Raw genomic sequence first — 13,368 nt, 5'->3', positions numbered from 1 at the left:
GTAATTTTTGAGAAATATGGTTTACCTAATTTCCCTGCTTTTATCCCAGGGGACACTTTGGGAAAAAATTATCAATGTAGAGTAATATATGGAAATACATTTACTAAACACTGCAGACAGTTCCATTTAGGCTAAATAGAAAATTCTATGAGCCTAAAAATACTAGCTCTACCATTGTTAGAGAGACATTACTCTTTCTCTCACTCATTTTGAAGAAGGTGAATGTTATAATTTATAAACTCATTATTTCATCAATTACGCACAGCTGAAAGGCACACACACACACACACACACACACAGTTCAGAGGGCAGTTCTGTGAAGCCAGGGTCCTGTGCACCAATCCACCATCTCCACCAGCACACACAGACAGAAACACACACACACACACACACACAGAACTTGTACAGCACCAAAACACATGGCCTGTGATGAAGACCAAAGATATGGCACAGCTGGAGTCAATTCAAGCTCGACAAGCCACTGATACACAAGTGTGGTGGTGGGGGCATGGTTGAGCGCCAGCTTGTGAATTGAGAGCGAGGTCAGGAGATGAGAATGGTAAGGATCATCACCTGACAATGATTGTCTTTAACAGCTGTTTGGAGACGGATTTAACAGCAAGCCAGACACCAGTGAGGGAGAGAGAGCTACCACATGCACCCAGAGACTGTGTTGAGCTGTGTACACTGAAATTATTCTTTATTATTTTGTGCTTTATATAGATTATTGAGTGAAGTGCTGAAAAGAAAATGTTGTGTTATAAAATAAATACAGTTTGAGTTGAATTTGCCATCTCCTGCTTCCTCCTTGCACCCCATTACAAATTTTGTTACACTGGTGCTGAAACCCAGTATATAAGGGAGAAAGAACTCCACAGTGGATGCTTCACCTCTGGAGGAGGTTTTCAAGAACCTCTTCAGCATCCAGCAGACACAATATCAGGCCGTCCTCGAGCTGTGCACCGAACAGGAGAAGTTTATTGCGCTCCTTCAGGTCCAAGCGGAGGACCAGCAGGTGCTCCAGAGCTTGCTGTACCAGGAGGGTTCTGCCACTATGACAAAGGACCACGCGACCGCCCTCTACATGTTAAGCCGGTCAAGATGGGCCCCCAAGATGAAACAGAAGCCTTCCTGGAGCTCTTTGAGAGGACGGAGTGGGCCTGCGGATGGCAACCATCAGGCGAGAGCTGGTGAGCCCTGAGATCCTTCTCGCTCTCGCTCTCGCTCTCTCTCTCTCTTCTCCCCTCCTTCTCTGTTGGAGCTGTGAGGTCCCTGGGCATTTCCGGGACCAAAGCCCGAGATGGAGGTGGGGACATTGGTTCGGGACCCCGATGCGCCACAGACCACCCCCGATCAAGCTGGGACGTATTTCATAACCTTAAGGGGTACATAACAGGCCTTGGTGGACCAAATCCATCAATGCCTAGTTCAAGATGAGGCTTTGGGTGCTTGTCACAAGGTTAAGGTACGGTGTGTGCATAGAGATATCCACGATCCGCTAATAATCCACTTTATTAAGGGAAATTTGTGTGTATGTGTCCAGTACCAGAACATCTCGGTGTGGGTTTTGTGATGCGATGGTTGGGGATGCGGAGCCAGGACTGTCTACGTCCACTCCGCAACATGATGAGGTGGGGGGGTTATAGATGATTCCCTGCTGGGATTTCCCTCTGGAGCAGACACAAGATGAGACTCTTAGGCATGTCTTCGACCAAGTGAGAGTGACTGATGGTCAACAACTTCAGCCAGACATTGCACTCGCATATCCGTACTTTTCTATTATAAATGACTGGTTGTATCGAGTGACGCAGGAAGCTCAGATCATTTGATCAAGGTCCCCTCCAAAAGAATTGCTATGGAACTTGTTGGGCCATTAAGAGTGGACGTCACAAGTCAATTGCAGAGACCACCTCTCACTGTCGCAAATCACGGACGTGGCCTGGTTGTAAAGAGAATTCTCAGATATGTTCTCACACCTTCACGGTCGTACGAACCTCATAAAACACCATATCGAAACAACACCAGGGGTAGTGGTATGCATTCATCCCTACCGATTACCCGAGGACAAAAAAAAGTGGTTCAAGAAGTATTAGAGGCCATGCTAGATATGGGGGTAATAGAACAATCCAACAGTGACTGGGCCAGCCCGGTGGTGCTGATTCTAAAGAGTGACGGCTCAGTGCGGTTCTGTGTGGATTATTGAAAGGTCAATGTGGTATCTAATTTGACGCATACCCAATGCCTCGTATTAATGAACTGCTCCATCAGTTGGGCACGGCTCACTTTTATTTGACACTGGATTTAATGAAGGGTTAATGGCAGATCCCCTTAACACTAATGTTCTGTGAGAAAATGGACTTCTCCACACCGTTTGGCTTACACCAATTTGTGACACTTCCGTTCGGTCTGTTTGGGGCCCCAGCTACATTTTAGCAACTTATGGACCGAGTACTCAGACCACACTCTGCGTACGCCGCTGCCTATCTGGATTATATCATTATTTACCAGTGGCGAGCTGTGTATTTTTAGTCTAGGCCTTCAGTGTGATTCATGCCATTAAGAAAACAGCATCACAATGAATAAGACACCATATGCCTTTGGGCATCATACATTATGTCTCAGCTGACTAGTAAAACCAATTGTCATTTTAAAACATTTACGCATTTGGCAGACGCTTTTATCCAAAGCGACTTACAGTGCAATTATTACAGAGGTACAGCACCTTTGAAGAGGTGTGTCTGGCCATCAAGTGGGTGGTCCTCACCTTTCATTACTACCTCCTGGGATGGACTTTCACCCTCTGTTTGGGCCACACCCCGCTCTAGTGGCTCCATCGCATGAAGGATACCAACGCGGTAGATGGCTCTTCAGCCTTTTAAGTTCAGGGTGGTCCACTGGTCAGGGATGCAGATGGCTGTTGCAGACTTCCTCTCTAGAAGGGGGGTGTACTGGGCAGGTACTGAGTCATGTAGTGGGGGTATGTGGTGGTAGGGGCGTGGTTAAGCGCTGGCTTGTAAATGAAGCGTGAGATCAGGAGATGAGAACAGTAAGGATCATCACCTGCCAATGATTGTCTGTAACTGCTGTTTGTCATTGCAGTTAGAGTTGGAGATGGATTTAAGAGCGAGCCACATGGCAGTCAGGGAGAGAGAGCTACCACACGCATCCAGAGACTGTGTTGAAAAGCGTGATTATTGAGCGAAGTGCTGAAGAGTTGAATTTGCCATCACTCGCTTCCTCCTGGCACCCCATCACAAACTTTGTTACAACAAGACACCACAACTGCGCTTTCCTCTCTCAACCTATCAGAAATGAATGATGTTAAAGCCAAAGCATCCAAACAGACACTCTCTGAAACACTCCAAATGCATGTGCTTGCCTCCTCAACCCCCATCTCCTGGAGAACTTCAGATGAGTGCACAGACACACAAGGAGCTACTGTAGAGCACTATCAGTGCATTCTAGCACGAGAGAGACTGACCCACTGGCTACTCCAAAACCTCTTCAGTCTGATAGGCCTCTCAATCCTAAATAAACACCTCACTGCAGCATTTCACTATGGCCTCAATGTGCTTTTCTTAATTCCTGGCACACATCAGTAATAATCTCTACAACAACAAACACACTTAATGTCAGGCATGCAAACAGCTCCGACTAAAATTCATTGGCTAATAGAAATTCAACACTGTGTCATTCCTCCAAAATAATCATGCTAGATGATGACAAAAAGAGCGCTGCTTCATTAATTATGCAACAGAATGTGAAAATATATATCTAATAAATAATATAAAATATTAGATTTAAATGAGCAGTTTTATGAGGCCACTGACAATATCAAGTGAATAATGTTTCAGCAGGATGATTTTACATTTTCTCTTTCCACATTCCACATTGTTTCCCATAGCTTTCAAAAACACTTTTCACTGGTGACCCCTCTCATCCAGTGTGGGGAGATGACTGGTTGAATTATTCATTCGCTTGCATTTTCTCAGCTTGATCGTTGTGACTCAGACATTGTTTTTGATGTCTTTGTCATAGAGACTGAGTGTGTCATTTCATGATGTCACATAAACTCAAACTGACCCAGTACAGACATGTTTCTTTAAAAAAAGCTTTTGTATTAAACATACATTAGTAATGACCCTTAAATTCTTACGGTCCAGAAGGCTTTATTTCTCATGTAGGGCAATGCTTTCTTAAGAGAGTCCGGTTCTGAAGCTAGAAGAAATAACAGCACTGGAATCAGATCAGCTCTACAGGCTTTCGATCTCACACACAAATCAGTCATAGATAACTGGCTTGAAGAGTTTGGCTAAGCAGTTACAGGTGATTAGGTGAGGGCTTTACAGGCTTAAGGCTTCTTTATACACACACACACACACACATCAGTGCACAATTACTCCTAATCATTCCACAACAGGTGGCCGACTGGAGTCCAGCCTTGAGGTGAGCTGTTCAAGTGCCCTTATTACAGGTTAACAATGCACCTGCAGTGTCACAGATGAGAGGCTGACAGGGCCTGTTTTAAGGCTGTGGCACTGATAGCAAACTCTTACCCAAATGCCCAATCATCTCAATGCACTAAAACCCAATCATACTTAAATTACAGCTTGGCTCAAGAACCTCAGATTGGAGGACTGTACTGTGACAAAAATCTGTCCATGTGCTTGATTAATCACTTGATGGGCTTCATCAATGTAGCCAGAGAGCTGCAGGTTTTCTGGGCTGCTTCCACATTCTTTCCTTTTTTTTCTCTTTAAAGAAATGGTTGTTAAACAATCTAGACATAGAGAGCTACAAGTGAGAGCATTATCAAAGATTTCCAGATTTATAATCACAGTGTGATTAATTATTACCCTATCACTTTACATACACACACACTAAACCAGATTCAAAATTTCAAAAGCGCTGACTGAGTGTGCTACTCAGTGGTTGGGGTGGTAGTGGTTAAAAATCTAGATTGGTTGTTGGAGACATGACCTGATGTGTACATGCTCAATCATGTTGCAATGAGGCACTTACACACTTATTTTGAATCTGCTTGCTTCCTATCATGTTTACCTTCCTGTCAATAAAAGTAGCTAAAAAAGCCCAAAACAATCAGGGCTGGCGACCTAAAGATTATATCGGCCAGGACAAATAATCATCTGATTGTAAGATTATAAGCATTGGTTGACAATTGTGTCTGATTGGCCGAAGTGAGTTCCAAGTCTTGATCGTTGGGTCAATGAAAGATGCATTATTTTTTATTCCATATTTTTTTTTATAAGTACTGTGCAAAATAAATGTACACAATTAATGATCACTTTATTAGTTACACTCTGGTCCAAAAAAAATGCCAGAGGTGGTCTTCTGCTGTTGTATTCCATCAGCCTCAAGGTTTGATGTCAGTTCGAAGCAGTCTGGCTATTCTCCGTTGACCTCTCACATCAACAAAGCTTTTCCATCCGCAGAACTGCCGCTCACTGGATGTTTTTTGTTTTTGACACCAACTCTTGAGACTGTTGTGCATGAAAATCCCAGGAGATCAGCAGTTACAGAAATCCTCAAACCAGCCCATCTGGCACCAACAATCATGCCATTGTCGAAATCACTGAGATCACCTATTTTTCCCCATACTGATGGTTGATTTTAACATTAACTGAAGCTCCTGACCCGTATCTGTATGATTCCATGCACTGCACTGCTGCCACACGATTGGCTGATTACATAATCGCATGAATAAGAAGGCGTATAGGTGTTGCTAATAAAGTGCTCAGTGACTGTAATAAGACGTACACATATATTGTTCATCAGCCACCCTAGATATGCCATATTGATACCCATATCAGCCCACCACTAATAAATATTAATCTCTCAACCAGATGGGAAGTTTTACACTCTGGAAACTTACTGTCACCTTTTGTCACTTTTGTGCCCTTGAATAAGACACCCAACCCCAGGTTGCGCACTGAACGTTTCTTTGGATAAAAGCTTATGCTAAATGACAAGTAACCAACCCTGGCACCCTGCTGTATGATGTTTCTTACCTCACAAATGAGCCTGCTGATTAGAATAAGAATATATTCCAAAAAGTCTCATTAGTATGTTAATTACCCCAAACCTGCAATGTAAGATGTGTCATTAAATCAAGTTGTATGGCCATATCTGCTGGGTGCTGTTACGGGTGCTCAAACTGGACAATGCATATTTTTCCCCCATTGTGTTGAAAGGCAGCATAACCTTTTTAAAATGGATGGAAATGTGTGGCCTGACCTACAGAGGGAGTGAACTTATTATGAATTTTCAATTATTTTTAAATGTATAATTTAACAGCAATAGAGAGATACTTTGCTGAGCTCAAAGGGGAAATTTTGTGCCAATTATCTAAAACAGAGTGCACAAAAATGCTATACATACATTTACAAGGTTAAAGCATATCAAGGGTTAAATCAATACAAAAATATTTTACAGTCTGCTTTGACATATGCTAAATATCATTCACACTTAAAATGTTTGTGCTGGAGGATAGCCCTGCAAAGACAGAGAATATCTGCTTTCCATCACATTTAATAAAATGTGCTGTGTTTTTTCATGCATATCAAATGTCTAGGAGCGAAAATCTTAAAACACGAATACAATCATTCAACTGACTGCAGCTGCTCGGTCAATCTGGTCATTGCCGAAACATGTTTTACATGCTCAATCTTATTCACATACAGTATTCACATATTGGAGGAAGACAATAAGAGTGATGAATGTCTGGAATTCTCAAATACACATATCTGAGACTTAATGAGTGTGTCTTCGAAACCCAATTTATCACACCTTTCTAGAGCTTATTTTTAGAGTAAGACATAAAATAGAGTTCAAATAATGGTTTATTTCTTTGGACAAGAAAAGTATTGCAACAGATGTTCTTAGACTTATATGGAAGAAATCAGACATGTTTGGAATGAGTTACATAGACGTGTTGTTTTTTTGTATTAGTGGGTCTTCAGATTTGTAGAACTCAAAGCTGCAGATAAGTTTGTGTTGTGGGGTTCTATATTTTCTACATTGATTATGACTTTGCAGTCTTCTTTAGAATATCAGGCACCACCTAAGCAAGCTACAAATCTGAGAACAAGATATAACTAAGATAAAGACAGAGAGATGTTGGAGGGACAAGAAGAAATTGAAAGGGTATGTTTAAGAATGAAAGATGCAGTGGGGCCTTGGTAGCTCAGCGAGTATTGACGAGTCACGCGTTCGAATCCAGGGTGTGCTGAGTGACTCCAGTTAGGTCTCATAAGCAATCAAATTGGTCCAGTTGCTAGGGAGGGTAGAGTCACAAAGGGTAACCTTCTCATGGCCGTGATTAGTGGTTCTCGCTCTCAATGGGGCATGTGGTAAGTTGTGCTTGTATCGCGGTTAGTAGCATTAGCTTCCATGTCGAGTCTCCGCAGTGTCATGCACAATGAGCCACGTGATAAGATGAGCGGATTGACGTCTCAGAAGCAGAGGCAACTGAGACCAAGTGTAACCGCACCATCACTAGTACCTATTAAGTAGTGGGAATTGGGCATTCCAAATTGAGAGAAAAAACAAATGTAAATAAAAAAGACTGACATTTTTCATTGGTTTTAAATAATTCAATTGTGGACATCGGTTTTATACAATGAAAATTAACTTCCTTAATATAAATTGTAAATGTAAGCTTTACTCAAATATATTGTGTTGAATAAACTCTTAAATTTGATTTGTTCAAATAATTCCAATGAACATTGCAGCATGCTACGAGCTTACAACAATACATATTAGCATATTATACATATCTTTTTGTTAATTTTAACAAACATGGTGCTGCTGTGTGTTTACACTGATCCTCAATCAGCCTTTATGCTGATGATCCCTCAGCCTTTGCTTCATGACAAAAGCAAAACAAATAATTATTTTTAGCTTGATAAATCACCCACCCTCAATCTAACCATTAGCTCCACTCTTCTCCACAATTGAAACCTCCAAAAAAAACTCCACCAACACAGAAACTTCTCTACATACCAACATAACAGTACTTTAAACACTAACAAGTCTCCTACTTGTTTCATTATGTGTAGAAATACATTCAAATAACACTTAATTTCAAACTATACTCTCCCAATCCAGTCCTGTGCAAAGCATGATGGGTAATGCAAATTCAATGAAATTCAATGCAATTCCTTGCTTCAGATATACTTTTTGATTTTCTCCTTTTTTTCTTCCCAGTTTGGAATGCCCAATTCCCAATGCGCTCTGAGTCCTCATAGTGACTCACCTCAATCTGGGTGGCAGAGGACAAATCTCAGTTGCCTCTATGTCTGAGACCGTCAATCCTCACATCTTATCACGTGGCTTGTTGAGCAGGCATCCATGAACAACTCACCACAAGCAGTAAGAACCACATTATAGCAACGACGAGGAGGTTAACCCAATGTGACTCTATCCAACCTAGTAACCAGCCAATTGGTTGCTTAAGAAGCCTGACTGGATCACTCAGCACACCCTGGATTCAAACTTGTGACTCCATGTGTGGTAGTCAGCGTCTTTACTTACTGAGCTACCCAGGCCCTGTTTCAGCAAACACAACTGGATCAAGTACACATGGATTGAACATGGATGGATTGTACACAATGAAATTTAGTTAAGAACAAATGCTAAAGAAATGTGTTGGATTAATTAATTTTAATTAAGTAAATTGAGCATTCAGTAACAATTATGTTGAATGAAAACTATCTGAATCCATTTAATAATTTCATACCAATGTAATCATATCACATTTTAATGACTGTGTTGAAATTTACTTTGACTTTACGTAATATGATTATGTTCTCATCTCAAACATAAATGAATTAAGTTGATTTTTAAGTGTACTGGTTTAGTATTTTCAGTAAAGCTGCTCTCCTTCTGATTAAGTTAAGACATTATAGATATTACAGTTTTATATTCTGTTAATGTCTGATCTTCTGTAAATCTGCTTTGAAACTATGTGTGTTGTGAAAGGCGCTATACAAATAAGAATGACTTCACTTGACTTGATTACTCAGGATATATTATGACATCACAATCTAGAATGTGAGTATCAGTCAATAAACAAGACAAGCTACAATACTGAGAACTAATGTAAACATTTTGAAAATAGAGGAAGAAAACCGATAGAAAGAGGAGGGAAAATGGAAAGAATACAGTTGAGACCAAGATGTGTATATGACTTTTAGCTTACTGTTACTGAAAAGGAGTGCTGTAGTGTGGGGGTCAAGACTGTGAAAATTACCACCTTTCGTAGAAAGACTACAATCTATCCAAATGGCATAAAAGCTGGGAGGCTTACAGTGCAAAGGCTGTAAGAGAGATGAAGAAAGCGGGAGTGAGAGTGAAACAGAAAAACTCTGGGGGGTGCTCTGTGTCCCAGTATGCATCTATATTAAAGGAGAGTGCTACTGTATGCTACTGTATGGTGCTGCATTTCCTCAACTATTATGCCCTGTAAATACAGTTTATCTGAATACAACTTTCAACTACTTTTAAGATTCAACATTAAATTATGACATGTAAAATACAAATGTAGAAATAAACTTTTAGTTATTTTATGTTAGCTATCAGTGCAATAATAGGCTTCAAACTGTTCTTATAACCAGAAGCTCTGCACGACTGTTCGTAAAACATTACATTCTAACCTTAATAAAGCCTGTGTAGCCATGATGTATTTAGATATATAAACACAAACAGCACTGTGTAATAATAAAGCAATTGGTCTTGTGGTTGTTGCTCATCAGTGCTTTAAACCACACTAAAGTATTAGCAAAAGACACTGGTTGAATAATTACGGCTGTGTGACTGGCAGATCCGGGTTGGGCAAGTGCTGCTTAATCCCATTTCTCCCATTGAGGTAGTAGCATCAACATCCTAAAGTCAAAGATGAGGCCAGTTAACTGTGGTGGCTAATCTGTAATCAGGTCCAATGTAGTCACCCACCATCACGACCTTTGATAAATCCTTATTTTGGATTATGTCAGTCAAAGGGCAGGATTATGGCATTATTTGAATTAATTATATAGTTGCAGCTCTGTAAACAATCTAATAGCTACACTCACTAAGCACTTTATTAAGAACACCTTTATTGAAGTGATTATCTAATCAGCCAATTGTGTGGCAGCAGTGCAATGCATAAAATCACGCAGATACGGGTCAGGAGCTTCAGTTAATGTTCACATTAGCCATTAGAATGAAGATAAAATGTGATCTCAATGATTTCGACCGTTGCATGATTGTTTGTGCTAGATGGGCTGGTTTAAGTATTTCTATAACTGCGGATCTCCTGGGATTTCCACGCTCAACAGTTTCGAGTTTACTCAGAATGATGACAAAAAAAAAAAAACATCCAGTGAGCGGCAGTTCCGCAGACGGAAACACTTTGTTGATGAGAGAAGTCAATGGCGAATGGCCAGACTGGTTCGAGCTGACAGAAAGGCTAAGTTAACTCGGACAACCACTCTGTACAATTGTAGTGAGCAGAATAGCATCTCAGAATGCACAAATCGTCGAATTTTGAGGTGGATGGGCTACAATAGCAGAAGACCATGTCGGGCACTTTACTAGGACCATATGTTCCTAATAAAGTGCTCAGTAAGAATAAATGTTGAACTAACATTACCTGCTGTAACCTATCCACACCGTACTAACTAATTGTGAGCATTTGTTGTAAAACATATATTTTACATTTGTTTATATATTGATTATTCTCAACAAAAATCTATTAATTACTTGAAAAAATGGCTGTTAATAAATGTTAAATGTCGAACAATAGTACCCTTGGGCTGCTCTAGTTGCAAGCTTTTGATGTATTAGCCTCCAAAGCTGGTGGAGCCTGTCAAAAAGCTAAGAACTCTCCCTATTCGCGCTCTCTCTCAGCGAGTGTGGTGTTAATGAAAGCTGAATGCTGTACTGTAGAATTTGCTGAGAGTAGGAGAGCAGGTAGGAGCCCCTCCAGGTCTTAACATCCATTATTACAAGAGGGTGAGGCATAGCAGGGGGTTAATGCCAACGTGGGCAGCTATCTCGACATTGTAAAGAGAGAGAAAATTATTGTGATTGAGAATAGGAGAAAGAAAGGTTCTTTTAGTTATACCTTATTAGGACAGAATTGAGAAGCATAAACAGATGTGTTGATTGTCTAATGTTCTGTACTGATGTTCCCAACTGTCCACACAAAATGAAGAAATTAGCACCTAGTACAGAATGCAAGGTTGTCGAGCTAGAGAAGTACACGCAGACCCAAAACGTTTCATATCTGTTTGCGATCCACGGTAATGGAAATTCTTAACATTTTGACAGACATACCAATTAATTAAAAGGTCAGGGCTGAAAACCGCAAAACTAATAAGGATTCAATTCAGTGTTATTTTGCTAATAAATTAGGCGATGTCAGCATACCTAATTATTTCAGAAATATTTCAGCGTAATAAGGAGGCATTAGAAGAAATCTCAACAACTTCAGGCTGATTCAGCTATGGCACGCCAAAATATCCAAATACACACCCACACAATTTTCTTGCTCATAAATACCGCATGTTAACAGTTGCCATTTAGCACATGATTTTTACAACTTACCACCTGCAGAGATAATGCCCCTGGAGTAACCTGGGGTCCAGTGTCTTGCTCAAGGGCAAATTAGTGATTGACTGTGATTTCAGTATTCCTCACTTGTGATAGAACCTGTAGGCTAACCTTTGTGTTGGAGGAAACTATTCTTAACCATTAAAGGTACCACCACCTTAAATATAAATGACACATAGTACCATTACACAAAGAGCATTTTACAAAATATAAAAAATATATTTTATATTGGTGCTTAATCTTTTATTTAGTATTCTATAAGCACTACAGTAACACACACACACGACCTCTCCCACTTTTCCGAAAGTATATTTAATCATAAAAAATAGATAAAATACAACGATGCTTATACCAATGAAGCATGGCCACTTAAACTTACTCAGCCAACTCTGCTCATGTTTTCCTGCGATTTCTCTCTTAGAGAAAATTAGTGAATGCTGCACAGATGCGTCGCAGACCGCTCACACACACACACTGACGGAGAAGTGGAGAACACACGGCGACACACTCACACTGGATTCGGTACACCATGCCAGCAGCTGGTGGGGTGGTCTGTCCTCCTTGACGGTAAAACTGCGGACATCCCGTGAAATTTAACTATTTAACAGTACAGTTGCTGAGACATGCAGGTGACCCGGTCGTGTGCGCGCGAGACCGTGGTCATATTATCTGTTCAAATGTTTCTCCATAAAATATACGCACGTAAAGCTCTATGATATATTTCCCACCGTAACACAAGAAAGTATATAACACAAGAAAGAGTAAAAGAGCGTAAAGGTCGCGTTCAGTCAGTCAAGTTCACAAGCAGCGGTTAATGTGTCTCGAGTCCAGTCGATTCTGTCAAGAATTATCTGCGCGCGAGTGGAACGCGATAACAGAGGGAAAGCTCGCCTGTAAACGGCAAAGTCTCGCAGAGGATGTGAACCGAAGCCTGCTGTCTACGTCTGCCTGTGTTTGGGGATGTCTGGGCCGGGAGTGCTCCGGATCAGTTTCACAGATGTGCTGCGCAGGAAAAATTACCGAGCTTTTTTAACGTATAAAAACAGTTTCTCTATTTCTCACAGAAAGAGAAACGGACAACGATGCCGTACCCGCAGTCATTCGTTTAAGAAAAGGAATAACGTCTGTATTCAGTGTATACGAGCAAACACTCACAAACACGCAGTAATAGAGATGTTTACCGGGCTTTGTCGCTTACCTTCTTCAAAGCTGACCATGATTCAGTGGAAAATCCCGGGATAGATAATTTAATCACTGATAGGTAGCCTATACGGATAAAGAGTCTTTCTTGAATCCCAGCACTGAATCCTGGCGTTTATCCTTCAGAAAACAGAGCGGCTCGGCCGTAGACTCGCTGGCTCCGGTAAGGCGGCGGGATCACGGTGCTCGGTAACCGGGAAACGCACGAGAGCGGATGCTGAGTGACACGGAATGCGGCAGCTCATATACTCAAGCTCACTCCCACGCGATGAGAGCGTCGTATTCTAAACCGTTAGGATTCAAATTCAGTCCTCACGGATTTTTCACTGTCTGACACATTCAGCATCACCGGGACGTACCATTCAGCGCTCGTGAGAAAGGGGGTGTGGCAGCAGAAGCGGGGAGCGGGTGGCTCGTGTCTATCGGCGCAGAGAGCAGAATCTCAGTCCGACTAGAGCGCGCGCCGAACAAACATTCAGAGTGACTGATTTCCTAATTACACCGCTGCAGTCCTGGTTAAACATGGCTAATAATAATCGTTTGGGAATGTTTTGC

The 13,368-nt window shown here is 41.2% G+C and overlaps 1 protein-coding gene across 1 annotated transcript in view; it reads right to left on the bottom strand.

Annotated features, from left to right (window-relative positions):
• Positions 1 to 13,116, bottom strand: part of LOC127633466 (teneurin-1-like) — a 317,015-nt gene extending 303,899 nt beyond the window's left edge. The window contains exon 1 of the mRNA XM_052112592.1: positions 12,812 to 13,116. The gene's annotated coding sequence lies outside the window, so the exon portion shown is untranslated. The remainder of the gene's footprint in view (positions 1 to 12,811) is intronic.
• Positions 13,117 to 13,368: the final 252 nt, after the last annotated feature.

Source organism: Xyrauchen texanus, chromosome 3, assembly GCF_025860055.1.
Source record: "Xyrauchen texanus isolate HMW12.3.18 chromosome 3, RBS_HiC_50CHRs, whole genome shotgun sequence".
NCBI classification, from domain to species: Eukaryota; Metazoa; Chordata; class Actinopteri; order Cypriniformes; family Catostomidae; genus Xyrauchen; species Xyrauchen texanus.
Note: the sequence above shows the minus strand (reverse complement) of the source record. Positions and strands in the feature narration are given on the sequence as shown.